Source organism: Chrysemys picta, chromosome 6 (genome assembly GCF_011386835.1).
Source record: "Chrysemys picta bellii isolate R12L10 chromosome 6, ASM1138683v2, whole genome shotgun sequence".
NCBI lineage: Eukaryota > Metazoa > Chordata > Testudines > Emydidae > Chrysemys > Chrysemys picta.
In genome coordinates, this window is record NC_088796.1 from 81,261,449 (window position 1) to 81,288,248 (window position 26,800).

Here is a 26,800-nt window from a genome sequence, read left to right on the forward strand (position 1 = left end):
ATGGAAGTGCAGAAGACAATGAGAAGAGGCTGAGTTGGAAAGTGACATTTTTGTACCTAGATTCAGTGATGGAAGAGCTGAGCCAGGAAAGACCATGAATTAGCCATGTTTTATAGAGTCAGAGCTACACAAATAGGTGAAAAAGAAGCTCTGTATCTGCAAGTAGATATTGACTGTGTTTAAACAGGTGTTTTTTTCACCCCACAAACAATAATCATAGCTAATCTGAAGACTGGCTGCTAGCAAGGCTAGGATCAACACAGAGTGACCTGTCTAATTAGCAGCTCTCATGGTCTGGAATCTAATGTGTGCCAGCAAAAATCTACCATCACTTCCTAGGCTCAGTTTATGACTCTGAAGATGAAAATCTAGAGATACCATTATCTGGATAAAAAGACAGGGCTAGGGATGTTTGTAATCTGAGTCAGTATCGTTCTAAGTTTCTGACTCGTCATGGTGTTTGCCCTGTTCCATTGTTGTCCACCATTGTCTGAGTAATTTTGGAACAACATATAGTGATGTTCCTTTTGTATATTTGATGTAATTTCCCTTTAATGCCATTATTTAATAGCCTTTCTTAATATGTATGCAATTTCATTATTGCTCTATAAGAACATAAGAACAGCCATACTGGGTCAGACCAAAGGTCCACCTAGCCCAGTATCTTGTCTTCCAACGGTGGCCAGTGCCAGGTGCCCCAGAGGGAATTAACAGAACAGGTAAACATCAAGTGATCCATCCCCTGTCACCCATTCCCAGCTTCAGGCAAACAGAGAGTAGGGACATTATCCCTGCCAATAGCCATCGATGGACTTGAATTTATCTAGTTCTTTTTTGATCCCTGTTATAGTCTTGGTCTTCACAACATCCTCTGGCAAGGAGTTCCACAGGTTGACTGTGCGTTGTATGAAAAAATACCTCCTTCTGTTTGTTTTAAACCTGCTGCCTATTAATTTCATTTGGTGATCCCTAGTTCTTGTGTTATGAGAAGTAGTAAACAACACTTCCTTATCTACTTTCTTTACACCAGTCATGATTTTATAGATCTCAATCATATCTCCCCTTAGCCATCTCTTTTCCAAGCTGAAAAGTCCTAATACGGAAGCCGTTCCATACCCCTAATAATTTTTGTTGCCCCTTTCTGAACCTTTTTGAATTCCAATATATATATATATTTTAAATGGGGCAACCACATCTGCACGCAGCATTCAACATGTGGGTGTATCATGGATTTATATAGAGGTAATATGATATTTTCTGTCTTCTTAACTATCCCTTTCTTAATGATTCCCGACATTCAGTTTGCTCTTTGATTGCCACTGCACATTGAGTGGATATTTTCAGAGAACTAACCATAATGACTCTAAGATCTCTTTCTTCAATGGCAACAGCTCATTTAGACCCCATCATTTTATATGTATAGTTGGGATGATATTTTCCAATGTGCATTACTTTGCCTTTATCAACATGGAATTTCATCTGCCATTTTGTTGCCCAGTCACCCAGTTTTGTGAATCCTTTTGTAGCTCTTTGCAGTCTGCTTGGGACTTAACTATCTTGAGTAGTTTTGTATCATCTGCAAATTTTGCTACCTCATTGTTTACCCCTTTTTCCAGATCATTTATAAATATGCTGAATAGGACTGGCCCCAATACAGACCTCTGGGGGACATCACTATTTACTGCTCTCCATTCTGAAAACTGACCATTTATTCCTACCCTTTGTTTCCTATCTTTTAACCGGTTACCAATCGATGAGAGGATCTTCCCTCTTAAACCATGACAGCTTACTTTGCTTAAGAGCCTTTGGTGAGGGACCTTGCCAAAGGCTTTCTGAAAATCTAAGTGCACTATATCCATTGGATCCGCCTTGTCCACGTGCTTGTTGACCCCCTCAACAAATTCTAGTAGATTGATGAGGCATGATTTCCCTTTATAAAAACCATGTTGACTCTTCAACAAATTATGTCCATCTATATGTCTGACAATTTTGTTCTTTACTATAGTTTCAATCTGTTTGCCCAAAGTCAGATTTACCATCCTGTAATTGCCGGGATCACCTCTAGAGCTCTTTTTAGAAATTGGCATCACATTAGCTGTTCTCCAGTCATTTGGTACAGAAGCTAATTTAAATGATAAGTTACAGATAACAGTTAGTAGTTCTGCAATTTCACATTTGAATTCCTTCTGAACTCTTGGGTGAATACCATCTCATCCTGGTGACATATTACTATTTAGTTTATCAATTTATTTCAAAACCTCCTCTAATGACAGCTCAATCTGTGACAGTTCCTCAAATTTGTCACCTAAAAAGAATGGCTCAGGTTTGGAAATCTGCCTCATATCCTCAACTGTGAAGACAGATGCAAAGAATTCATTTAGTTTCTCCGCAATTCTCTTATCATCCTTGAGTGCTCCTTTAGCATCTCGATCATCCAGTGGCCCCACTTGTGGTTTATCAGGCTTCCTGCTTCTGATTAACTTAATTTTTTTTTTGCTATAACTTTTTGAGTCTTTGGCTAACTGTTTTTCAAATTCTTTTTTGGCCTTCCTAATTACATTTTTATGCTTCATTTGCCAGAGTTTATGCTCCTTTCTCTTTTCCTCCCTAGGATTTAATTTCCACTTTTTTAAAGGATGCCTTTTTGTCTCTCACTGCTTCTTTTATTTTGTTGTTTAGCCACGGTGGCACTTTTTTGGTTCTCTTACTATGTTTTTTTAATTTGGGGGATACATTTAAGTTGAGCCTCTATTATGGTGTCTTTCAAAAGTTTCCATGCAGCTTGCAGGGATTTCACTTTTGGCACTGTACCTTTTAATTTCTGTTTAACTAACTTCCTCATTTTTGTGTAGTCCCCCTCTCTGAAATTAAATGCTACAGTGTTGGGCTGCTGTAGTGTTTTCTCCGCCACAGGGATGTTAAATTTAATTAAATTATGGTCACTATTACCAAGCGGTCCAGCTATATTCACCTCTTGGACATGATCCAATGCTGCAATCATTTGACCTCATACATTGTATCATGCTGTTATGCTAGGAACATTCCTTGTCTTCCACAAATGAAAGGAACCAAGTTTAAGCCTGAAAAAAAGATGCACGTCTTCTTTATCCTGTGGTGTTTAGATGCTGCTTGTAATTATTAGAACTGGGAGCACTGGCTGTTGGGAGTCTGAAAGGACAGGAAACAGGAAGGAGTGGGGAGGAATTGAGGAGGCTGGGAGAGTTACAGAGTGTGCAGCTACAGCTTGGAGAAGAGACTTACACTGTAAATAAAGTGCTGTTAAAGTTTGTTAATACTTTGCCTGGTGGATACAACATATCCCAACCTAGCAGATAAGGGACTGCTGACATCACACCACTGATTGTAATTTTCAAGACACTAAAGAAGACGAGAGACTAGCACTTTAATGTTTGGAGGCACCCACAGTGCTATCATTCAGTAGTCACATTAATAGATACCTTCTGTCTTTGGAACTAATGGGTTGGTGAGCGGTAACATGCAACAAAGGACTGATTATTAGAGCAACAGATGCGTCAGATGATGCAGCAAATAGATCAGGAGCATGAGTATTGCACACTTTTAGCTTGCAATTGTAATAATGCCACTGGTGACTGGTTTTGGCAGACTGTTAAAACCAGTCAGATGTCTGAGGACCAGGACGATAGCTTTCATTTGCCTGTATTTGTTTTCATTATCAACTTGTAATGATGCAGTAAAAGAGAATATCTCTTGAGTCCTTCCAAATGGAGTACAATGCTTTCAGTGTATACCAGTGCCAGTCCACAACAGCCACTTTGCCTTCCTCTGAGACCTCTTCATAGAAAAGCAAACAAATAACAGGGGAACCCCAGACTCATGGAAATTCTGTTATGCATCTGTGTCAGCATTTAGTACTAGATTCAGTTGGTCCCTTGGTGTTCATTGAGGTCCTTTATCCAGGAAAAGAGAACATTCTGCCAAAATAGATGGTGTGAAGTCCATACAGAATATACTCAAATATACTCCTAGGGATAGGCCAATAAACACAGAGATGGAAACAACTGAGCAACTTTAAATCCCTATATTTAATTTCGCTGAATGGCCCAGCAGCATTAGCGGCTCAGCTGGTGCTATGAGCATTACCTGGAGATCTGCACATTCTCACACTGTTAGAGGCGAGTGCCTCCAGCTCCCATTGCCTCTATTAGAAATTCATGTTGCTCATCACCTTGCAGAATCAGGCTTTATATAAGCTAAAAATCACCAAATGTGTTGCATTTTTCTTACTTTATTTCAACATGTTTATAGCACATAGCAGGAGCCACAAAACTAAATTCAGTATAGATAATGACAACCCATGTTTGATTTTGGGGCAGTGGCCTGAAGCCTCCACCATTTGTTTTGTTGATGTTTGTTGCAATCTCCCTCCTTTCTTTGTTCAACTTCATTTCCTGATGTCATGTTAACAAGTAAATCCCCAATTCTTCTGCCACTCACTGGCTGGGGGAGAGACACCCTTGTGCTGGATCCCCCTGTCCTGAACCCCCCATTTCTCTGCCCCTCACAAGCTGGAGAGGCTCCTTAAACTCCAGACTGACACTCCCCCTCTCGGCCCCCACAATTCCCTGGAGGTGCCAGGGGGCCAGTTCCCTTTTTGGGCTCATTTATTATAGCATGACAGGAAGGCGGGGTTTAGTGGATGACAGCAGAGGTGGGAGGGAGTCAGAGCCAGGATTCCTGAGTTCTCCCTGGCTCTGGGAGGGGAATTAGGTCTGGTGGGTTAGAGCAGGGGGGCTGGGAGTCATGATTTCTGGGTTCTGTCCCCAGCTTTGCTGGTGCAAGTGACTCTGGGCCCATCTCAGCCTCCATGTGTCTCATGTCATTGCAGGAGCCCCCAGGCTGAGCTGGGTTTACAAGAGCTAATTAGGGTCTCACCAGCTGATCCTGTGGCTCCAGCTGGCTTGTTAGCAAAAGTGGGGGCTTCCTGCCCTGCGCCCAGCTCACCCACAGCCCCAGTGCCTTCCTGCTGCACTTCTCCTCCTCGCTCCCCGCAGGAGCTGGTGACTTGACTCTGAGCAGATGAGGCAGCTGCAAGGGAAGAGGCAGTTACAGCGAGCGTCCGGGCCCCAGTCCCTCCACAGGGCTCAGAGCCAGGCTGTAAGTGCTGGGGGAGCATTTCCTTGCATCGATCTGGTATCATATGAAAGCATCCAGAACAACTCCCCTGCTGCTGCTGTTTGTTCTCTGATATGTTAGGAGTAGTAGCAGGGGATTTCATTCACAGGGTAATGTTTTAATTATTCAGTTTGAATTCCCACAGCCAGCTGTTGCAGAGCCTCAAACAGGAGAGGGTCTGGTTGGCACAATGCAAACAGCCAAAGACTACGTTGTCCGTTTTTAATCAAAACCATACCTAAAATGTCAGAAAAACATTTTTCTCTTCTGTTTACTAGCTGACTCTTTTCAGAAAATTCACTGTATTGTGCAGACCTATTGTGATAGGGTCATCATATTTCTGATTTTGCCCTAGCTTACCTTATATAACAATCATCCATCACTTTTTTGTCTTTATTGTTATATTGAGATTTTGCTGTAAACAAGCACATAAAAAGCAAATCCAGCATTTCAAACTCTGGTTTCTAATTCTGCATGACAAATAATTACAGAGGTTTCTCCAACAAGTGCCAAAAAGGATATCTGAGTACATTTCATATAGCTTGGAGGTAGGAGGGAAGGGCTGCTAAGACGTGTCAGGCCAAGCAAGGAACTAGGAGCATAAAAAATTCATAAATTGCTTTTTGAAGTTTCTTCAGAACGTCTTGAACTTTCATCAAGCATATACTGCAGGAGGGATCCCTCCTGGTCTTGAGATCCTATTTAAAATGTTCTTGTACAACAAATAAGAGAAATAAACCCTCTACGTTTCAGTTCTTAAATCAACCTCTAAGTATTGGGGAGTAGGCCCCAAGCTCACCTCTGCCTTCTCTGCGAGCATGCTGCTGCGTCCTGCTTCTCCCCCCTCCCTCCCTCCCAGCACTTGCGCTGCAAAACAGCTGATTTGTGGGGCAGGGAGGGAGGGTGGAGGCGGGGCAGGGCCAGGGGCGGGGAAAGGGGCAGGGGGCACAGGCACCCACCAGCGCCGGAGAAAGTTGGCGCCTATGCCTGTATCGAACCTATGTCTGAGCCATTGAAGTCCTCAAATCATGGTTTAAAGACTTCAACGTGCAGAGAATTTTCCAGCAAGTGACCCGTGCCCCACTCTGCAGAGGAAGGCGAATTTATCAGCAGGGCTGTCTACTCAGAGAATGATCCTGCTCCCAGTGAAATCAATGGCAAAACTCTGAGCATGATGGCAACAGGACCTGGCCTATAATGTACACTATTGTATGTTGCTACTGATGTGAGTAGAACAGCGGGATAAATTATATGACTTTGAATATCATATCATACAGGAGGATAAATTAAATTAAAATAGTTCTCAACCGGGGGGCACACCTTCCTGGTGGGCGTATGCAGCGTCAAACTTTCTAAAGGGGAATGGCGAGCCTTCCCACTCACTCATGGGGTCACATTCCCATTCACTCAAATTTGGCCCGGCTGCCTCTCTATAACAAACAAATTTGAGCAAGTGGCACATGGGATTGCAACAGCACTAAGGTTTGGCCCAGCTATCCCTCCACCATGGTGGAGAAGCAATTGGGCCAAATTTAAGTGAGTGGCATTGTTAGATGGCACATGGGGTCAGTACCCACTAGCACTCTTCAATTCTGTAATTAAGAAATACCACCCTGAAAACTTTGTGGATAGTAAGGTACATGCTTTTAGAAAGTTTCCCATCCTATACACAGATCAGGATCAAGTTATCAGGATTTATTTAAAATAGAATCACCTTTATTGGAATTACTGCCCCAGTTCCATTTAGATTACACTGTAAAGTCCCATTTTGTAAGGCAAATGGGGCTCCAAATAAAAAAAAATTGGGGGTAAGAATAAAAAGAGGTTGAGAACTCCTGAGTTAAAAGAACCAACACATATAGATATAAGGTAGAAATATCAAAAATTAAGTTATCCCCAAATGTAAGGCATCTGTATATGCCAGTATCTTGGCAAGGGGTTAGACTAGATGACCCTTGTGGTTTCTTCTAACCCTATGATTCTGTGATTCTGTGCCTTAGCCCAGCCACATTGCACATCTGATACTTTTTCTCCTGTATCTTAATAACATCAACAATAATACTTAAAAAAATTCAATTTCAAAGGGAAACCAAGAACAGAGAATACATCATATACGCAGTATAGAAGGTTAATGCTGTGACTTCTGAGTACTTGATATTTCAACTGCATAACAGCTAATTTTATGCATTTCACTTCCCAGGTTTCTGAAAGTGGAGAACAAAAAGAGGAAAGAAAACTAGACTTTTTTAATCTTTATGATGTGCTACCGGCTCCTTAGTCTGGCAGCTCCTCTTGCAAAATTTATGAGGGTCACAGTCTCCTGCCCTTGGTAAATTCAGTAGACCTTTTCATAATCACGTAAACCTGTAGTCCTTTAGCTAATTTTGTTAGTTCCTAAATAGGCTCAATTTGCTCTGTAAACCTTACCAGCTCCAACTTTTCCAAATAACTAGGAGATTCTTAAGTAGAGTACCTAGCATGAGAACACTTTCAAAACACAAGAGTTTTATGGTGCATGGGTGAAGTAGATATGGGTATTTATAATGCTAAAACCAATGAACCTTAATGTAATGGGGTATACTGGATCTTTAAGCTGCAGGCAGGCTGGAAAAAAAGAGGGATTAGGAAATGGCAGAAGTCAAAGAAGGAAGAGAGGGACATGGTCTTGGGGAATTATTAGTTTGGGTGAACACCCTGTCTCTTTAAGAGGGCTGAACTGGGAGGGCTGTAGTGAAGGGTGGGACAAGGTTCCCCTCTCTCCAGACAACCTGGACAAGCCCAGGGAAGAAGGTCAGTATCTATGTTGCCCATCTCTCTCATAAAGGGGTGATGATAGGAGGAGGAGGAAGCCTACTGCTGACCTCTTTAAGGTAAAGGGGCTGAGTATGAAAGATGAAAGAGTATTAAAAATATGAAGATGGCTGAGGCATGCAGTTGGCAGGAATTACAATCCTGTAAAAGCCTGGTGTCAGGAGACAGAAAGAAAGAAAGAGGCTGGGACTGCTTATGCTTTAACTCAACCTGATAGGAGGACTGTAACTCCTGCTCCAAGGAGTGGGACTGCTTTAATTCTAAGTCTGCTGAGAGAGTGCTGTGGGCTCCTGATGCAAGGGGAAAGAGAGTGGCAGCACTATAACCCAGCAAAGGAAGCCTTCCTGAAGGCTCACACCAACCCTGGAGGGCTATGAACTAAAAAGGCTGAAGAAGAAGGAAACTGAGGCAGGGTGCTGGCAGAGCTACCTTAGGCCACAAGTGTGTGTCCTGGAGCCAGCAACCGTATAACACTGGCATAGTTGGCAGAAGTTGAGACTACCTCTCACCAAGGAGGGAAGGTGAAGCTGTGCAGAAGCTGAAGGAATATTAGGAAAGAGAGATGGAGGAAAATTTCTGTCACAGCGTGACTGGCCCCTTTAAGAAGAAGTAGTATCCAGTGCACCTGTGCCTCCAAAGCTGTCTATTAGCTTGGTTTTACAAGAGGGCAGCTGGAGCTGAGCATCTGGAGCGATGGGCAGGAGTACCCAATTTGGGAGGAAGATGAGTAATGGGGATACCCTCACTGGGGGTGGGGAGGGTTGTGTGTGAAAAGCCTGCTTAAGAAGGAAGTTAAGGCTACCCCTGGCCATGGGGCTTTGGAAGGAAAGATCAACACACTTATTCTCACTGATTGGTAAAAAAAAAAAAAAATCCTACGGAATGGCAGAGAAACCTTGGGGTTTTTTTTCACTGGAGGAAGTTGGGACATATCCGGGCGATCAGTCTTCTTATGGAATGTGACTTCATGGGGTGTTACTTCAGCTATGTAGGGAGGCTGGGGTCTTCTCCTAAAAGGTTATTCTCTCCGTGGAGGAAGAAGAGTCCCTCTAAAGTATACTTCCTCTGTGGGATGGGAGGACATACGTTAAGGACTTTCCCTTTTGAGAATGGGGCCCTCAGGGAAATGATTAGTCATCCAGGGAAATGTGAGAAAGAATGGAGTCCTGATGGGAGGTGGTGGCCACCCAGACACTGGGCCTTGAGGAAACAAAAGAATTGGGGGTAATTCCAGCCCCCTTTCAGGTACGTGGGAGCATTAGCTGAGGAATATCAGGTGACCCAAGAGAGAATTCACCTGCTCATGATGGTCAGCGAACTGGAAGGGGCACGAGAGTCTGTTCACACCCAGACCCCACAGTCTTGAAGCTGAAGGTATCAGAGAATTTGGTAAAGAAACTAGAACTTGTCCTGAGATGAGCAAGGTTCTCAGGGATTGTGCAGAGGAGAGAGTGTGTAACTGTGGTTTGTCCCCTTAAAGGGCAGTGGCTCAGGACCCAACCAACCATAGTTATTAAACAGGCACACCAGAGCAGGAATAGCTGGTTCCCTATGGAGCAGCATGAAGTGGAAGAGGGGCTGAGAGAGTTGCAGGAACTTCAGCGACTGCCAGAGACAGGAGGCCTGACAGTAACCTTGGAGAAAAGACCCCGAGGGCAGAGACTAAGGCCAGAAGGGTAAATGGCCTTATGCTGGGTTTCCCCCACCCCCCTCATTTTGCTTTTGGTGTCTCCTGGAAAATAAATATAGCCCTGCCAGAAGGGCCTGCAAGACTGATTTGTTGGGAGCATAGCTGTGAACTTCTGAAGAGAGGGAAATTTGACAAGTGGGTTCTGCAGACCCATCCAGGCCCTGAGGGAGGTGCTCTGGACGAGGCCATACTAAAATACTTAATCACATTGGAATCTACAAAATCAGCTTTGAAGTTTCTATCTTCTGGGTTATCTGAGCATGACTCTTCTGATTGGAATATGTCAGAAAAGTACTAAAAACCAAATGAACTCACTTTTAGTTGGTCAAACCATCCAGACAAATTCACCTTTGAACTGAGACAAGCAAGGGAAATGTCAGCTCTGAAGGCATTTATTTGGGAAAACTTAAAAGAGAATGGAAATGGCATTTCAACCTTAGCTGTCCTACTCATGAGCACCATGACCTGATCAATGATACAATAGAAATCATTAAGATTTAAAACAAAACAAAAAACTCTAGATGCGTTGTCATAGCAGAACTGTTGTCCAGAGAACTACTGTATTTCTTGTCAATGCACTAATTTGAGTAAGAGCAAGCTATAATTAATACAATTCACAGACTCATTAGATAGTATAGATGAAGGAACAGATCTGTTAGATTTTTCGATCAATCACTTTGCTAATGCAGGATTTTTCCTCCCAGTATATAGAAATGGGAACAACACCAGCTTCGCTCCCCCCCCCCCCCCCTGCGATTTGAAGACATCCATTATAATTAACTCAATGTAGGAGAAATTTCATACTCTGGACTGTTTCTTTTCTTTTCAGGTTAACTTTATGCAATATTAAACATTTGTTCTGTGGTTCAAAGTGTGTTTTAAGAACATAATGCATTCTGACAAATGTATTTACCATTTATCTTTATATTTGTTTACATTTTTGATTTACACGCTGAACAGTTGTGGCATGCTCTATATACAATTCTTGATATTTTTCTTGTGAAACATAGGGTAAAAATTATGTAAAAACCAGGCAATACAATGCTAATTATTTTTTGGTGGGATATATGATGACAGCAACTGAAAACTGTCTCAGAGTTACTGTGTATTAAGATGAAATAAGTTAAAAACTGACCTGACTTTGGTCTCAGTTGGAAAGTCACTTTTTTAGGCTTGACTTATTGAAATGTCTTCTAACATTAGGTCTGCATTCATGCAGGTTCCTTCATGCCAATTAATTAGGCTCTCACTGTGTCTGGGCAGAAGATTTTCAATAAATCATGAAGAAGTAACTGTGCGTGCCTGGCAAGCTACAAGAGAAACGGATTTGAGTAATATACACACACATACACATACACACACATCTGAGGGACAAAGGTATTAATTTAAGAATAGAGAGCCAATGGGCTCTCAGATACTTATCTAAATTACTTTGCTCTCAAAGTTACTGGACCAGTTGCAAATTTGAACAAAGAACTGGCTCTGCATGCTTTTTAATAAACAAAATAAACTTAAAATCAATTAAGCTTCTTGCTAAGGTTAACTAATATACTAAATAAGACTTACACAATATAATAATCAAATCAAGGTCACAATTGGAATTGTCAGTAAAGTAATAATGATGCTCAATTGAATCACCAGTTAATCAGGTTATCAAATGAATGCACCCAATAATCAAATCATGCGGTTAATACAGCACCTGGTCAGTTCTTACAAATACTAACCCAGGCAACTAAAGGAGGTGGTTGTTTTATATCTCAGCCCTAGAAGTGATACTTAGGCCTTGTCGACACTGGCAAGTTTCTGCCCAGTAAAGCAGCTTTTTGCGTTGTAACTCCTGATGTGTACACACTGCCAAGCCACTTAGTGTACAGAAACTGCGCAGTTGCAGTGCTGTAAAAAACCCACCCCGATGAGAGGTGTACAGCTTTCTATGCCAGGGTACAGCACCGCGGTGCCAGTGTAGACACCCTGATCGATTACAGCACTGTGATTGGCCTCTGGGAGGTGTCCCACAATGCTTGTTCTTGCCTCTATGGTCATCGGTTTGAACTCTACTGCCCTGCCCTCAGGTGACCAATCGTCATCCCCAACCCTTAAATTCCTTGGGAATTTTCAAAGTCCTCTTCCTGTTTGCTCAGTGATGCATGCAGGTGGTCTGAGCTCATCTTTCCAGGAGGCCATGCCTGCTCCATGCACCAGGCGTTCCCCCCGCTTGGAGCAATGCCGAGCTGGTGGACCTCATCAGCATTTGGGGAGAAGAGGCTGTCCAGTCCCAGGAATGATGATGCTTATGGACAGATTTCACGATGCATGACAGAAAGGGGCCATGACTGGAACACACTTCAGTGCAGGTTCAAAGTGAAGGAGCTGCGGAATGCCTACCACAAGGCACGGGAGATAAACCGTCACCCCAGTGCTGCGCCCATGAGCTGCTGGTTCTACAAAGAGCTGGACACAATACTCGGTGATGACCCCACCTCTACTGTGAAGGCCACTGTGGATACTTCGGTGGCTCATGCGCTAGTCGAGAGTGGACCGAGCCAGGAGGAGGAAACCTTGGACGAGGATGTAGAGGGGGTGGGGGACCCAGAGGCAGAAGACGACTCAGAAACCAGAGATGCATGCAGCCAGGATCTCATCTCTACCCCAGAGGAGACTAGCCAGTCACAGCTGTCGGATTTTGGTGAAGCGCAAACAGGAGAGGAGGCCCCTGGTAAGTGGCTTTGATTTTGGGAATCACTGAAGTGAGTTGTTGCAGGAGGGGTGCCAAAAGCAGGCTTGTGTCTGTATGATGTGCATACCAGCATAGTCAGAGCTTCGAAACAGGGTGTTGAATGACTCCCTCACTTCAAGAGAATCTCCCTAGATCTCCAGGAAACTCTCATGGGCAATCCACTGCCGCAGGTTCTTTGGCAGAGTGGCTTTGTTTCTTGCCCTATTAAGGATAACTTTCCTGTGCCACTCTGCTATCACGGGGGGGGAGGGGAACCATTGCTGCACACAGACGAGCTGCATAAGGGCCAGGGTGGAAGCTGCAGTCTTGGAGAAGACCCTCCCTTGTTTCCCTGCTCACCCTCAGCAGCAAGGTATCTTCCATAATGAACACAGCCTGTGGAAAATGTGGGGACAGGAATGATTATCACCCCTCCCCCGCCCCCCCCCCACACACACAGACAGTGCTGGCTTTTCCCAAGAGCCATGTGTCCAGTGTACAGTATGGTCCTGGAACACTGATTTCCCCTGCCCCTGTGGTTACTCACCATTTTGGGGGTCTTGTGGCTCCTGTGTGCTTGCCTGGGGTCAGCCAGCTAGTGACAGGTATGTGAATAGTGGCTGTGTTTTAAATCACTGAATCAGTGGTGTCTGTGTTACAAACAATACTGCTTCTGTAAAATGTTGCATTTTGGCTTCATAGATATGACCTTGGGAGCCCACTTCCCTCTTTGTTATTGCTGGCTGAACGGCTGCGCAGAATTAGAAATCTGCCATGAAGAACTAAAGAGGTCTTTCTGCGTGAGGTCATGATGCACTCTACAGCTGAAAAACAAGAATAGGAGTGGCAAGACAACGAGAAGAGGGACCAAAAGGAGAGCGTGGTGTGCCAGAACGAAGCTACGGAATGGCTCTTAAACGTTATAGAGCACTAAGGGACATGCTCCAGGCACTACTAGCACTGAAAACCCAGCAGCTCCGCACCCACCCTCCCCAGCAGCCACTGTCGCAAAACTCATTCCCATGTCCCCCCCCCCCCAGACACTGCCAACACACTCCTATCAATCTCCTGGCTCCAGTCTGTACCTGCGGCATTCCACTCCTTCCCGTCACAGTCCAGCCCTGCGGACTCCCAGTACCCACTGCACTCAACATCCATCCCTCTACAGTTTAGCCCTGCTGAAGTACAGTACCCATTGCACTGTACTCCAAAGGAGAAGGTTGGATATGATACCTGGACATACACAAATCTTTAACCATCCCAAGACCCCACCTGCTCCTGGGACCCTCCTTTCCCCCATCCCCCTCAGTGCTGATGGGGTATTTTTGTTTGTCTCTATCCTCCGGTTGTTTTTTAATAAAAGAATTGAGTTGGTTTTAAAGCAATCTTTATTCTATTAATTGAAAGCAAACAGAGCCCTGCAAAGCAACAGGCCATTTTCTTAAACCTTCATAGTGCATCCTCTGCAACAATCACAATCACCTTCTAGCATTACAAGCACTGCACTCCCAAGCATAGCAACAAATATTAGTGGCTTTCAGCTTCAAATTGCTGCCTCACGGCATCCCTGATCCTTATGGCCCTGTGCTGCACCCCTCTGGTAGCCCTGGTCTCTGGCTGTTCAAATTCAGCTTCCATGTACTGAGCCTCAGCAGTCCAGTCCTGAGTGAAGCTTTCACTCTTCCCTTCACAAATATTATGGGGCATACAGCACACAGCTATAAGCATAGGAATATTGTCATCTGCCAGGTCCAGCTTCCCATACAGACAGCACCAGCAGGCCTTTAAACGGCCAAAAGCACACTCAACAGTCATTCTGCACTTGCTCAGCCTGTTGCTGAACCCCATGTATGGCTTCATATGCCATGGCATTATAGGGTAGGCAGGGTTGCCCAGGATCACAATGGGCATTTCAACTTCCCCTACAGTGATCTTCTGGTTCGGGAAGAAAGTTGCTGCTTGCAGTTTCCTGAACAGGCCAGTGCATCATGCACCTTTCTGGACCAGCCTGCGTTAATGTCTGTGATATGCCCATGGTGATCCACAAGCGACTGCAGAACCATAGAGAAATACCCCTTCCGAATAATGTACTCGGTGGCTAGGTGGTCTGGTGCCAGAATTGCCCCTCCGCAGTTAGGGAAGCCAATTTGTGCAAAGCCATCCATAATGTCCCGCATGTTGTCCAGAGTCACTGTCTTTCAGAGCAGGATGTGATTAATGGCCCTGCACACTTCCATCAACATGAGTCCAACAGTCGACTTTCCCACTCCAAACTGGTTAGCGACCGAACAAGGGCAAGCTCATCACACAGTCCTATGAATATGGCTTTCCTCAGCTTAAAGTTCTGCAGCCACTGCTCATCATCCCAGATGTGCATCACGATGTGATCCCACCACTCAGTGCTTGTTTCCCGAGCCCAAAAGTGGCATTCCACTGTGGCCACAAGCATTCTCGTATCATAGCTACTACATGTAGCGAGATCAGCGTCGCGCTTCTCCTGCCTTTGTAGTTTAAGGAATAACTCTACTACCACTCATGACGTGTTAGTCAGAGTGAGCAGCATACTGGTCAACAGTGTGGGATCCATTCCTGCAGACCGAAGAGGCAGAGCATGCAGTACACAAACTGTTGAAAGATGGTGCCAAATGCGGACAGAAGCACAGGGATTGCTGAGATGCGAAGCAATGCATCATGGGGCATTGGGACAGGACCCAGGATGCCCCGCAACTCCCTCCGCCTTCCCACAACTCTTAGCAGCAGAAGAGGAAGAGATGATCTGTGGGCTAGATGCCCAGAGTGCACTGCTCCCCGAATACCGCTGCAAGTGCCACAAGTGTGAACACACTATTTCACAGGCAGCTGACAGTGTGAACACACAACAGCACTTTCCCTTCAGAGCTCTCTAAGCGAAACTCTAACTGCTGGCGCTGTAACTCTGTCAGTGTAGACATGCCCAAAGACTCCACTAAAGCTCCTGTATACCTACTTACTTTACAGTTGGCTGCCTCCCCAGTCTAATTTCTCTACTTTTGATGGCAGTCAGCAACTTTTACTTCCCCATTCTGTTAACACTCTTCACAACCCAGAGTTACATAATGTGATTTTTAAGGTAGGATTCACTTAGAATTTTAGTTGGGAAATGATTAATGGTGCCTTCCTAATATAAATTTACATATCTATCTATCATTTAAACACACAATCATTCACACTTCAGAAGTGTTACAGAAAAAGCAATGTAACAAAATGGGAAAGAAAAAGATTCAAAGGAAAGAAAAAGATTCACTCTTCAGCTTGCATGGTCTTTAGCGTCATAAGACATCAGAGGCCAGACTGCAGTTCAGGAGAACCTGAAATATCCTCCCTTGTTGGTACGTCACTTTGACTTGGCTTGTAATGCAACTAATTTCATGACTGTATTTACTTTGGGGAAATGAATGATCAGATGAGAAAAGAAGATGGAGCTGATTATGTCTATGGCTCCTATTTTGCAAAAAGCTTAGCCGTGACATTTAGGACAAATGAAAAACGTTTTAAATAGGGAAGAGTTACAAATAGAAATGATAACTTGCTGTGCAGAAATCTGAATGGAAAGTGACCCAGACTGTGGATTCAAAGTCACAGGCGGAGTACATATGCAGGGAAACCCTCTATTATTGCAGAAACTGAAATAAGGCATGAGTGTTTAGCTAAGGAATATCAAGGGCAAGAACTCCATTGGAATTTCCTAACCTTATAACATAAAGAATAATACTCCAAAGCCTTCCCTAATGAAACTTCCAGAGATTCAATTAGAATTCTTCTGATGGTCTTTGTTAGTTTCTATTGGACTCTGTCGTTTTAAACTGGAGGAACAGTAGCTCTAGGAAACTGGAGGATCAGTATCTCAAGGCAAATAATACATGGCTCTGTCCCAAAATCTAGTTGACTCACTGGATCAGTTCCCCACTGAAGAACAGGGGAAAAGAAGAAAACTGGGATGCTACAATGAGACTGCTATGTATTGATATAGCTCTAACTTACAAAGACAGGAGCTGATTATACTCCCATCGAAGTCAATGGCAAAATCAGCAGTATTGTCAGGATTGGACCATACTTCATAGTAGCAAAGGAACTTGACTTGAAACAAGGGTCTCAGAGATCAACTTTTTTTGGGTCTCATGCTCCTTTATACTGAAATAATCCATGTAGGACACTGGAAATTCTTCAAGCTTGGATTTGCCAATTCACTTGACGTAGGGAATTGATTTGCTCTCAACTGAAGAAACCCTAAGATATGGGGACACCTTCTACACTAGCTCCTGACTCACCCAGCCCTCCAGCCTGTAAGCAGAATAGCTGAGATGGAGCCATAATGTCTCCTGAACTACGCTTTTCCCAACTGTGGAGCTGGAATCCCAAGGTTAAACTTCCACAGGGATGCGATAAGCCAGCAGCATCCCATAGAATCATCCTAGCACTTTCCCTTTCTCTGTTCCATGGGCCAAGATCTGCAGGTATATTTTCCCCACTCGTTCATAAAAGTGGAGGAGAGCATTTGGGCCTGACTTATGTGTTTCTTAGGATGAATTTAATGCATGTGAAAGGCACGGAATAACTGTGGGATAGAAATCACCATGTTGCTTTAAGAGGAAAAAAAGTTATAAGAACAGAAGAGCAAAATGAAAGAAACAAATATAAATCAACACATGATCAGTATATAACCCTGCTATACATTTGGAGAAAATTTCTATGATCAGTTTACTAGGTTTTTGAACTGTGATGGAAAAAAATGAGATTTCAACAGGACCATTTCCTTTATGGCTCTCAAGTTGTCAGTTTTTAAATTCCTTCATTCAAATGCAGACATTTTTTTCTGAAATTACCTTGATGTACGGTGTGTGGAATATTATCTATTTTTCACTATTCTGGAGTGGTGTTCCATTTGATATAACTGCATATTTTGATGTACTGTGATTTTATATAGTTTTATTATCTATACTGAAAGTCGTATACATTAAAAACAAATCCTCTGCATCCTTACTGCTAAAGCTCTATATGAAGCTACCACTAATGCTGATATTATGCCATGCACACTATGTAATGCTCAGGAAAAGTCTTCTGGCGTTGGCTGCACTGTGGGTTGACTGGCATGCAGCAAATGAGAACATGATCCACTTCACTGCAGATTTCAAAATGATAATTAAAACAGCTACTTTTCTGCCCTGCTCATGAGAAATGTGTGCTCAATGTGGGGATCAGAATATTTAATACAATACAAGAACTAAGTGATTGCTTCAAAGAGGGGCTGGGAAAACAGCTCTGCAAATGCAGCAGACCTTGCAACCAGAATGATTTTTCAGTGCTTGCTTTAAAGTGCATCTTTGGGTGAATGGTAACGAGGGATTAATGGGTGTTTAATAAGTTTGAGCAATACAGTAGCATGAGACTAATGAAAAGAAGTTACATAAGCAAAGAGACCGCAGCCTGATATACATGATCTATTTTCAACAGCCCTTTTAAAATTCTGTTTCTCTAAATGGCTGCTATGTTAACAATGGTTTTGATATTTCAGCTCTGTTTTCTCTGAACCAGTCTTCTGAAATGAAAGGACATTTGTATAGAGCATTACAAATAGGACAAAAATAACTGAGCTATAGACAAGCTGCACATTCAAGGCTTTCTCTAAAATGTACTTTTTCCGGAAAAACATTCAAGCAGTTTTTATTCAGAATCATGCATACGTGAGTATGAGGGCAAAATTCTGTCCTTAGGGGCATAATTAGCCCCTTTTTGCAAAGAAAAGCCATACTTACATAGGATGAAAGCCTGTCACTCCTTAGTACTCCAGATGTGTGTGTGTGCCTATTGAGAAGTGGCATGGGTCCGTAGCCTCTTGAATATTTCATAGACAGTGTCCAGGAGGAAAGAGGACATGCTTCTAGGAGGCTGGGAACTCAGCCATTGAGTCAGTAAATTACACTGGCCCAGAAAACCACGTATGGAGAGAATTGAGGCTCTCAGACTATTCTTGGTGACACTCTGTGGTAACAACCCCAGAGTGAATCTCACATCTAATGCACTTGTTGCTGAGCGCACCACCTGCCCAGAAAAGCAGCCTTTCACAACACACTTCACAATGTCATGCTGCCAAAGATCTTATGTTTCACATACTAAATCTGGTCATTTCGCATGGCTGTAGTTTATACCTGGCTGTCTTTGACGTAGTTGCTTGATGTCACAGCTACTGAAATTATGAGACTGATATTCATTCAAGAAGTCATAAAGCAATGTGGATAGTGTTATAAGCGAATACATAAAATGTAACAAGTGCAAACTGCTGTGAGAAAGATGGCATCTTTACTATAAAAAAAACTTCAGCCATGGGAGAAAAAAGACATTGAATGTACCTGAACAGTTGATTTAGAAGACAATATTATAAAGTTTAGTGATATGCATTTTCATAATTGTTTAAATGTGGTAAAATGTACATTGCCCAAATTATTTCACATAAAGGCTATAAAAGAATATATATACTTTATAGCACTGGTTTAGTTTCCATGTGAAGATTATGTACAAATGAGGACAGTCCTTGCTTGTTCATGAGTAAAGAAATATTGAGATCCTCATAGTATTGCCAGTTCTTGCAATTTTATTTTCACTTTCACAGTAATTAATGTTTTTCTTAAATGCCCAGCTCATGAAGAACATAAGAACGTCCATATTGGGTCAGACCAATGGTCCAGCTAGCTAAGTATCCTGTCTTCCAATATTGGCCAATGCCAGATGCTTCCAAAGGAATGAACAGAACAGGGCAGTCGTCATGTCATCCACCCTCTGTTGTCTACTGCTGGCATCTGGCAGTCAGAGGCTTAAGGACATCTAGAGCATGGGGTTGCATTCCTGACCATCCTGGCTAATAGTCATTGATGGACCTGTCCTCCATGAACTCATTAATTCTTTTTTTAACCCATTTATAGTTTTGACCTTCACAGCATCCACTGGCAATGTGTTCCACAGGTTGACTGTATTATGTGATGAAGTGCTTCCTTTATATTTTGTTTTAAATCTGCTGCCTATTAATTTCATTGGGTGACCCCTGGTTCTTGTATTATGTAAAAGGGTACATCACACTTCCTTATTCACTTTCTCCACACCATTCATGATTTTATACACCTTTATCATATCCCCCCTTAGTTGTCTCTCTTCCAAGCTGAACCGTCCCAGTCTTTTTAATCTCTCCCCATATGGAAGCTGTTCAATACCCTTAATCATTTGTGTTGCCCTTCTCTGAACCTTTTCAATTTCTAATATTTCTTTTTTGAGATGGGGCAACCAGAACTGCATGCATATTCAAGGTATGGCCATACCATGGCTTCATATAGTGGCATTATGATATTTACTGTCTTATTATTTATCCCTTCCCTCATGGTTCCTAACATTCGGTTAGCTTTTGGGACTTCCACTGAACATTGAGTGGATGTTTTCACAGAACTGTCCATGATGATTCCAAGATCTTTTGCTTGAATGGTAAAAGCTAATTTAGATCCCATCATTTTGTATGTATAGTTGGGATTATGTTTTCCAATGTGCCTTATTTTGCATTTATCAACATTGAACTTCATTTGCCATTTTGTTCCCCAGTCACTCAGTTTTGAGAGAGTTTTGTAACTCTTCTCAGTCTGCTTTTGACACAACTATCTTGAGTAATTTTGTATCAACTGCAAACTTTGTTACCTCACTACTTACTCCCTTTTCCAGATCATTTACGAAAATGTTGAACAGCACTTGTCCCAGTAACGATCCACAGCGGACACCACTATTTACCTCTCTGCATTGTGAAAACTGACCATTTATTCCTACTCTTTGTTTCCTGTCTTTTAACCAGTTACTGATCCATGGGAGGACCTTCCCTCTTCTCCCATGACTGATTACTTTGCTTAGGAGCCTTTGGTGAGGAGCCTTTGTAAATGGTTTTCTGAAAATCCAAGTACACTAAATTCACTGGATCACCCTGGTCCACATGCTTGTTTACCCTTCACAGAATTCTAGTAGATTGGTGAGACATGATTTCCCTTTATAAAAGCCGTGTTGACTCTTCCCCAACAAATTGTGATAATTTCATTCTTTACTATAGTTTTCATTAATTTGTCTGGTACTGAAGTTAGGCTTACCAGCCTGTAATTACCAGGATTGCCTCTGGAACCTTTTAAAAAACATTGGCTGTTCTCCAGTCATCCGGTAGAAAGGTTCATTTAAGTGATAAGTTACATATCACAGTTAGTAATTCTGCAATTTCATATCTGAGTTCCTTCAGAACTCTTAGGTGAATCCCATCTGGTCCTGTGGACTTATTACTGTTTAATTGATCAATTTGTTCCAAAACCTCTTCTATTAACACCTCAATATGGGACAGTCCCTCAGATTTGTCACCTTCAAAGAATGGCTCAGGTGTGGGAATCTCCCTCACAATCTCTGCAATGTAAAGAATTAATTTAGCTTCTCTGCAATGGCTTTGTCTTCCTTGAGTGCTACTTTAGCGCCTTGATCGTCCAGTGACCACATTGATTGTTTGGTAGGCTTCCTGCTTCTGATGTACTTAAACATTTTTAGAGTCCTGAGAATATGTGGTAATGTATGTTTCCAGCCCTCAGATCAAATAAACTCCAAATGTACTTTTTAAAAAAATGACATTAAAGCCAAGCTCATGATCTTAGGGATGCGGGGGGCGCAAATCATGATTTTTGCTTGCCTGGGGTTGACAATGCTGCTTTCCTAATACTGGATCAAATCCTGTGATATGCTGCACACCTCTCAGTCACTAATTGAGACCTGATATAGCTACCATTGAAGTCAAGTTGGCTTTCTTTTGTGCTCTTGGGCAGTCCAATATTATGCCCCATTCTCAATTGCCCTGTTGTTCCTAGGTAACTGTGATCACAGTATCCATGAAAAGCAGGTTTTAATGGAACTTTAAAAGTTGCATTGAGGATGTACAGGAATAAGCCTGCATAATTGTCTGATAATGACAATGTAGGAGTTAAACTGAATTTCACCACATATTTCATTTCCCTCTAGTGATGTAAAATCTCCACTCCCAGTTTACACTGATGGCAAAGTGGTGTCCTAAAGTCTGTGGAGTTTAGAGGGGCTGTAGCAATAGTCCATAACAGAAAGGAATGACTTGGAAGTTGCATTGTTTTGGCATATCCACACCCATTTCCATTGTCACTTTGTCCCTAACATCTTGTTCCCATTTTTGTCATGTGAAGCTTTGGGAACAATAACTACAGTATCTTAATAACAGTAGGACAAATTCTGTACTAGCTCAGTAGAACTGCACAGGTGTAAATTAGGGCAGTATTTGCTGCTATCTATTTAGGGACAAAACTTTAATGCAGGCTTGTTTCTGTACTAGATAAAAAGCATAACTGCCGTGTATTACAGTATAGGTACCTTCACCAGTAAAACGTTTATTTTAAGGTAACAGAAACATAGATTTCTGGTTACTGCTACATTGATTTTCTCCCTTATCTGTGTAAATAAATCAGAGTCAAGCAAGTAATTGCTGGAGCCTTATCCCATTCATATACCTCCAGACAGTTAACACTGAAGGTAAATACTTATCTGTTGGTGATGATTTATATATTTTAAAAGCCCTTTACAAATAATTTCCCTAAGCTCCATATACTACCTAATAGCATAGTGTTCAGGCTTGTTCTCATTAACACATTACATCTTACCGGTTATAGAAGCTGCTGTGAGACAGCCTTATATTATCTGAATCCAGGTAAGTTGGATTCACAGTCTCAAAAGGAATAGTACATTGTGTAAGGATCCAAGGGTGCACACCCTCAGTTTTGGCGGGTATAGACGCTGTGGCTGTGGGGGCCCTAGGTCTCTAACACTCCCTCATCACGACTGAGGGAGAGAGATATAGCACTACTTTACTAATCTTGGAAGGTCAGGTCCCCCTAGGGCACCTGATTGGCTTGCACCCACTAAAGCCAGGAAGTGAGCCAGGTGGGTTGTCAGAGCAACTTGGTAGATTCCTTGTTGCTGCTGCATTGGACTCTACTCTTTACCTGTCTCCTGTGATCTGTTCTGGTTCCTGCCTTGTTCCTGCCTCCCCTCCCAATTCCTGCTTTACGCCTGCTCCATGCCCAATCTCCGGACTGCATCTCTGGTTCCTGCCCCGATGCCTGGTTCCTGACCATCGGCTCTGATTGGTTCTGAACCTTGACTGGACTCCTGACTTTAACTCTGACCATTAAGCAATACCACCATTTCAGGGAGAAGAGGGGTTCTTCTCCTGATGTTATGTATTTTTCAGTTCAAAAGAGGTTCCATGAGTAGTTCATCATTTTCCAATGAAAAAGCAGGATTGTCTGACATAAATAGCAGTGTCTGAGGGAAGATGTTTAATTTCAGGCATTTGATCTGTCTCAGAGAAGAAAGTGGGATGAGTCTATTTCTAACAAAATCGGGATTTTTGTTTGCAGTGAAGAGGAAAAATCAACTGAATTACTAGTGGTGATGATTCAAATAGTTTGGTATGTACATGTCTATAACTATGCCTGTTTGAAAAAGAGATAGCCAAGCCCAAGACTGCTGCTGTCTCTTCATCTGGCTGCATTGGGAAGGAGTGCAGCACTTAATTGCTGCATTTATGGAAAAACAGCACTTAGTAAATTAATAAGTTGTGCCATTTCTTGCACAATATGGGCAAAATCGTACCTTGTGTTGCATAGGTGCAGCGTGTGGGGGAAGAGAGCACAGGGGTGCTTCCTCCACCCCCTCCAATTATATGCACAAACAGCAACAAAGTACAATCTATTCCACTCTCTCTCCAGTGCTAGTACAGCAATCTGGACAGGAGACTTGCAGGCTCCTATGTCTTCAAGAGAGTGTGGCCATTCACGTTTTCTACCATCTCCTGGGTCCATGGCAATTGGGGAACAAAGAGGAGGGTGCATACTGCTCCTTTTTGGAGCAGTAGTAAGGAATGCTACCAACTTCATTGCCCCAAGCTCTCTTGAGCAGTACTGCAACTGCACCAACATGGTTTCTGGGCCCTCTGCTAGGCCACTACTGTTCTGCTTGCTGGCCCAAATGCCACATTTGATATATTAAGGCTATATGTACAATTTTTAACATACATGCAAGAAATCAGCAGTCATTGGTAGAGTTAGTTATAAAAATAATGTACTAAAATTTGAAATGGCTGAAATATTATCAATGTCATTTTTATTGGTTATAATAAGAGAAATGGGGGAGAGGGGAAGTCTTGTTTACTTGTTATCTCTTTGATAAAGCTGGGACTCTACAACTCCCAGGCAGCCACTATGTTAGAATTCAACTTCAAACAAGGTATTTAAACTTTAAAAATACTGCTCCATAAACACGTGTTTAAGTAATTATTTGAAGATGAAGTTGGCCCCCGTGACTGCCTGGGAATACAGAACGTTACATTCTAGCATTTGTGAGAGTCAAACAGTAGTGCTTTAGAAAAATGATTTAATTATTCTGAGGCAGAAACTTCCTGGTAAACAATACAGAGTGACAATATTAAATTACAGCGATATTACCAAAAAAAAAAAAAAAAAAAAGGAGAAGGAATCAAACTTACAAGAAAAACAAATTTAAAGGTTATAGTATATAACCTTTATATATATAAAAGTGAAATACATACATTATAATGTTCATAGGACATTGGTCAAATTCTGCCACTCTTCCTCATGTTATGTAGTCCCTTACTCTTTGTGAAAGCCCACTGAAGCAAATGTGGCTCTCACAGAATAAGGGACTACTCACCATGCGTAAGATAAGCAGAATTTGGCTGTTACTGAGTTAAATTAATTCAAGTAATCACTACTTTTCTATATATTGCTGCAGACTCATTATACTGGATATTGTCTAAACTGGGAACACAGTATCTCTCAAGTAAGGACACTGTACAATAAATGTAATGGAGTGTTGATATCTTTGAAAGTATAAATCAGTAGATGAAAAAGTATGTTAGGTTTTTGTTCTCTGAGTGAGAGAATATTCCATTGGTGATATTCTGGGGGAATCCTGGCTCCACTGAAGTCAGTGGCAAACTCCCCCAGACTTCAATAGAGCCACAATTCCCTCCTCTGTCTCTTAACTTCTCTAATAATATATCTTCATCCTACCAAGATTCATTTCAAAGATATTGCCAGTTTGTGTACCATGTAACTGTAGGATTGTTCCAAATCCCAGCATTTAAACAAATATCTTTCCAACTGTTTCCAAATCAAGGCCATATGTTTAGATATGAGAGGACCTGGGGGAAGTAGTAGGCTTAAAAACTTCAGATGAACTGGGATGTCATCTGGTCAGGGATCGGCAACCTTTGGGACGTGGCTCACCAGGGTAAGGCTGGTTTGTTTACTTGCTGCATCTGCAGGTTCGGCCGATCGCGGCTCCCACTGGCTGTGGTTCACCACTCCAGGCAAATGGAAGCTGCGGGACGCGGCGTGGGCTGAGGGATGTGCTGGCCGCCGCTTCCCGCAGCCTCCATTGGCCTGAAGCGGTGAACTGCAACCAGTGGGAGCCATGATCGGCCGAACCTGCGGACATGACAGGTAAACAAACCGGCCCGGCCCGCCAAGGTGCTTACCCTGGCAAGCCGCGTGCCAAAGGTTGCTGATCCCTGAATTATGCTTTAGCTGTAAAGATTAGCTATGTAACTATGAAGTGATTCCTTGATGTTCTCAGAGTGGTAGGGGAGTTCAGGTTGGGTGCTCTCCGTTTACAAATAGGAGACTGAACTATCCAGATGGAAACAAAGCTAAGCTATTAAAAGGAGGGTTGAATGGGACATGCATGCACAGTAAGGCAAAGTAACACCACAAGATGCTGTTTAATTGGTGGAGATGATTGACATCTTTTTCATGAATTTTAATTTGGTATCTGTTGTTAATTTTTTGTCATTTTGTTCATTCCCTTGTGAAACCTGTGCTGACATCTCAACAACAATTACATTTAAAACAAGGAGGCCTGAAATTAAGAGATCTCTATTGTTCTGCCAGATGTTACTAATGGGTATAAAGAATATCAAATTCCCCACCCCCCAAACCAGGTTTTGAGAAAAGACAAAAAGAGAATGCATTTAGATTCTAGCTTGCTTACCACTCCATATCAACTAAGCAAAAATTTGTTTAATCTCTTTACTTACTATATATATTAGAAATGCAAAATGAGAGCACAGATAATTTATTGGCTACCACAGGCATAAAGACATTTTATGGTGTCCTTGATCTACCCCACAGTGAGAGAAGTAATTTAGAGCAAGGTTTGGTTTTCATTTAAAAATGGGTAATTAGAGGCAGAGCATTAAATTTTTACCACTTGCTGTTTTTTGTGGGGTCCCCAGACAACATATTTAAAACTTTCCGTTGGCCATTTCCATGGAAAATGCAGATAAGCTGATGGAAAGTAAACCTTGGAGAGAAGAGCAGCCTCAGATTTGGACCAGTTATCCAAATATCATGAAAGCAAACTAAATGTCCTCTGTATTTCCATAAGAAATTTAAAAAAACATATGTTTTCTTAACACGAGTTAAAATGATATCCATACAAGGGCCTGATCCTGCTCTCATTGAAAGCAAAATTCCCATTGAGTTCGATGACTGTAGGATCAGGCCCCAGAATTTTGCACTCTTTCCACTCCCTTTATTTCCTCCAGCACACCTTTATTTAAGGAGAAATAATATTCTAAATCATCATCAAACACATTGTGTAATTGGAAATCAGGATTCTACAAAGTTCTGAAGCATTTTTAGGACCAAATCCTCTAATGAAAAGACTCTGATCGACTTCAGTGGGACTATTCATGTGATCAAAGCAAGCCAGATTGTCATTATTTTACTATGTTTAATCTGTTATGGTGTTCACAAAAACTGGGGAGTGGAATCCTGATAGGGTAGTTAAGACATTTTTATTCATGGAGAACATTCCTTTATTGAGAGGTATTTTAAATATACAATGGCTTTCATTAATAAGTCAGAATTTACTAGCTATGCTACATGGTATCTAAGCTAATGCAGCTATGGGTTATTGCCAAGTGGCTCCAGGAAAATCATTGAAGTGAGCACTTTGCTCACATTGAAGTGAGCACTTTGCAAGAGACACTCGGCATCCTGAAGGATTGGACCCTAATTTCCTCATCTGAGGCCTGGTCTATACTACAGAGTTAGGTCAACATAAGGTAGCTTATGTCGACCTAACTCTGTAAGTGTCTACACTAAAATGTAGATATAGTTTGCCCATTACACAGACTGAGGGCTGGTCTACACTGGGGGGGGGGGGAATCGATCTAAGATACGCAACTTCAGCTACGCAAATAGCGTAGCTGAAGTAGAAGTATTTAAGATTGAATTACCTGGGGTCCACACGGTGCGGGATCGACGGCTACGGCTCCCCGTCGA